Consider the following 3,651-nt stretch of genomic DNA (forward strand, 5'->3'; position numbering starts at 1 on the left):
TCACAACACAGCACGACTGAAACTGATCATCTACCTGGCCAGCACAGGGCTCATCCATGTGGACACGTGACAATGAACCTCCACAAGAGAGAGGGCTGCAGTTATTACATGCTTAGATTGTTTATGACCCTGGAGGGCAGATCACAGTGGATTCGTGCAACTAGATAAAAGTAGCTGCGCACCCACTGGGCTCCTAATGGGTAAGCACACTGGCTCTAGGAAGACAGGTCCCCAACAGACCAAGTGGTCAAATGAAGGTGTGACCTAGCCATCTGATCACAGGAGTGCTGTGTGAGGCCCACAGGAAGACGCAAGTGTGGTGAAAGCTCATGAGCCCTTTTGAGTGACTGCACTACCTGGGTACAACCACTCAAGACAAAAGTACAAGAGAGGCTCCTGAGAGTATAAGGGCCAAAAATAAAGAAAACGATCAAACCAGCCAGTTTCCTTCTCCAGCTAACAGGTCCCCCACAAGTCTCAATTCATCTTCCAGTGGTCCCTACAATCTCACCTCTTCTAAGCATCCCCTCCCTTCTAAATTCTTTACAGGAATTTCTTTTAAAGGTTCAACTTTCTTATCAATCTATGCCATTGACATCTTCTCTTGCTTTATTGTAATTCTGATTTTTTTTTTTTTTTTTTTTTTGGTATGGCACTAAGGATCAAACACAGCCTTGTGCATTCTAGGCAAGGAAGCATACCACTGAGCTACTTCACCAGCCCTTTTTACTTTGGGACACACTCACTAAATTCCCCAGGTAGGCCTTAATCCTGTCTCTGCCTCCTAAATACTAAAATTACAGGCAAGAATCACTAAATTTGGCAAGGATACTTAACTCTTAGAAGACATCTCTTCACTATCATGAAGGCAGTTTTAAAGAGCAGTTCTTTATTTTAGCAGGTTTTTATCCTTAAATATAAATGTTTAAAGCTAAGATCATGCCAGGCATGGTAGTGTATGCCTGCAATCCCAGAACTAGGAAGCTGAGGCAAGAAGATTGCTGTGAGCTTGAGGCCAGCCTAGACTGCATATCAAGACTCTGTGAAAAAAAAAAAAATCAACAAAAAAATAAAGATCATTTCTTTTTCACTTCTTCCCACGTTAGAATCACGGTACATGCTCAATGCAGAGTCAGATTTGTCTTTGCCAGTTCTCAAGATGTTTGCCTTCGAATGAGCTCTTTTAGCTGTGCCAGTTTGTCACTTTTTAGTGCTTCCCAGATGGAGTAAAAGAATCCAAAGTAGTGTTCAAAGTTGTGCATCATAAGCAGGACCCCGGCCAGCAGCTCATTGGTCACCAGCAGGTGGTGGATGTATGCACGAGTGTGATTCTTGCAGCAGTAACAGGAACACTTGCTCACCAGGGGCCTAAAGTCATCCTTGTACTTTTTTTCCTTCAGATTAATTTCAAATGATGTCACTTTTTGGTTATAATCAGTTGTTTTAATTTTCTTTATTTGATCCTCACATTTTACTTCTTCTTGTATTCCATTTTGTTGCAGTAATGTCTCTTCAGGATTCGGCTGGTAATCAAAGTTGAATGTCAGAGCACATCCCCGCTCTGTCACTAGATAGGGAAAAAAAACTCTCAAATACATCCACGCCTCTTTCAACACACTCAAGCACTTCCTCTGGCCGGCTGACACCACAAATGAGCCTTGGTTTGTCCTCTGGCAGCTCTGCAGTGACTGATGACAGCAACTGCAACCTGGTCTCCAGGGTTGTTGGATTCCCTTGGAAGCCGTCCAGGAGGAAGCCACTGACAGGCCGCTTGGCTGTCTCTCTTGCCGATCTCAGCCGCTCCTCCATCACATCTCCACCTTCAATCACTCCAATGATCATACTTTTCTGAAGGACCTTTGACTCTTCTTGTATCCGCAGACAGCTGTCCAGAAACAGAAGTGATCGGTCTACGGACTTTCTGGCTCTTTTTATGGAAGTTCCTTCCTCACAAGATGCCTCTCCATCTGAGAGGCACTGGAACCAGTCTGGCTGAAGGGCCTGCTGGATTGCCATGAACTTGGAAACTGTCATTTCTGCTCTTCCTCCACCACCCCATACAGATGCAGACTTATTTGTGACATATCTAGCTGGGCAGGGGCTAACTGGATCATGCAGGGAGCAGTATACAAGCATTTCCAGCATGCCTATAAAGTTTCCAACTCCTTTCTTATATTCTGCCAAGACCTCATGATGCTCTGCTAGGGATGAGAGTGTAAGCTGGGCCATGGCAGGAACCCCATGGATATCATGCAGAGTGTGATGGGTGAGATGAGGGGCAGAGCCTGTCTTGGTGTATAGAAGGCAGCCTGGAATGTCCATGGTGTGGTCTCCTGTCTTGCCCAGATTTTGTATTTTTCCTAGACGACAGCCATTAACTACCTTGGTAAGATTCAGCTTCATCCTTAGGGATTCCTCTAAGGCCTGCAAACCTCCCAAGTCTTTTGAGCTTTAAAACCCCCAAACTCCAAACCACGTGTCCGGTTCACCCCAGATGAATTTTAGGAATGTTTTCTCTAGTCCTGTAAGATATACTAATGGTATTTCAATCGGGATTGCATTGAATCTGCATACCAATTTTGGGAGAATGGTCATTTTCACAATGTTGGTTTTTCCTATCCAAGAGCAAGGAATATCTTTCAATTTTCTGAATCTTCTTCAAGCTCCTTGCAGAGCATTATAATTTTCACTGTATAAATTTTTTACTTCCTTTGTGAGATTGATTCCTAAGTATTTCTTTTCTGTGGATGTGACTGCAAAAGACCTGGTTTCCCTAATTTCTCTCTCGGTGAGTTCATTGTTTGTGTACAGAAATGCAATTGATTTTTGAGTATCGACTTTGTGTCCATCCATGCTACTGACCTTGGTTATTAAATCTATAAGTTCCTTGGTGAAGTTTTTGGGTCTTCTATGTAGAGTATCATGTCATCTACAAATAATGATATTTCACTTCATCCTTTCCAATTGTTATTATTTTTATTTCTGTCTCTTGTGTAATTGCTTTGCTTATGTTTCTGGAACAATATTGAATAGAAGCCATGACAGTGGACATCCTTGTCTTGTTCCTAATTTTAAAGTGAAAGCTTTCAAGTTTTGTCCATTTATTATGATGTTGGCTCTTGGTTTGTCACAGATGGCTTTTATCAGGTTGAGGTGAAGACAATCTACTTCAATTTTCTGTAGGACTTTTATCATGAATGAGTGTTGGACTTTGTCAAACATTTTTCTGTATCTATTAAAATAATCATGTGATTTTTGTCTTTGGCTTTGTTGATATGGTGTATTACATTTATGGATTTACATATATTGAACCATCCTTGTATTCCTTGGATGAATTCCAATTGGTTCTGATATATAATCAATCTTCTTGATGATTTGCTGCATTTTGCTTGCTAGTATTTTATTAATGATTTTTTGCATTTATGTTCACTAGGAAAATTGGCCTGTGGTTCTTGTTTTTGGTTGGGTCTTTCTCTTGATTTTGTATCAGAGTAACACTTGCCTCCAGGGATGAGTTTTGGAGAATTGCTTCCCTTTCGATTTCATTTAAGAGTTGGCATAAATCTGCTTTAGTTTTCTTGTAGAATTCAGCCATGAATCCATCAGGTCCTGGACTTTCTTTGTTGGTAGCTTTTTTTTAATTTTTTTTTT

At 41.3% G+C, this 3,651-nt stretch overlaps 1 pseudogene; it reads right to left on the reverse strand.

Annotated features, from left to right (window-relative positions):
• Nucleotides 1-1,077: 1,077 nt before the first annotated feature.
• On the reverse strand, nt 1,078-2,477 carry LOC101559629 (annotated as a pseudogene).
• Between the last annotated feature and the right edge of the window lie 1,174 nt (nt 2,478-3,651).

The sequence above is a fragment of the Octodon degus genome, unplaced genomic scaffold (genome assembly GCF_000260255.1).
Source record: "Octodon degus isolate 3935 unplaced genomic scaffold, OctDeg1.0 scaffold00155, whole genome shotgun sequence".
Lineage (NCBI taxonomy): Eukaryota > Metazoa > Chordata > Mammalia > Rodentia > Octodontidae > Octodon > Octodon degus.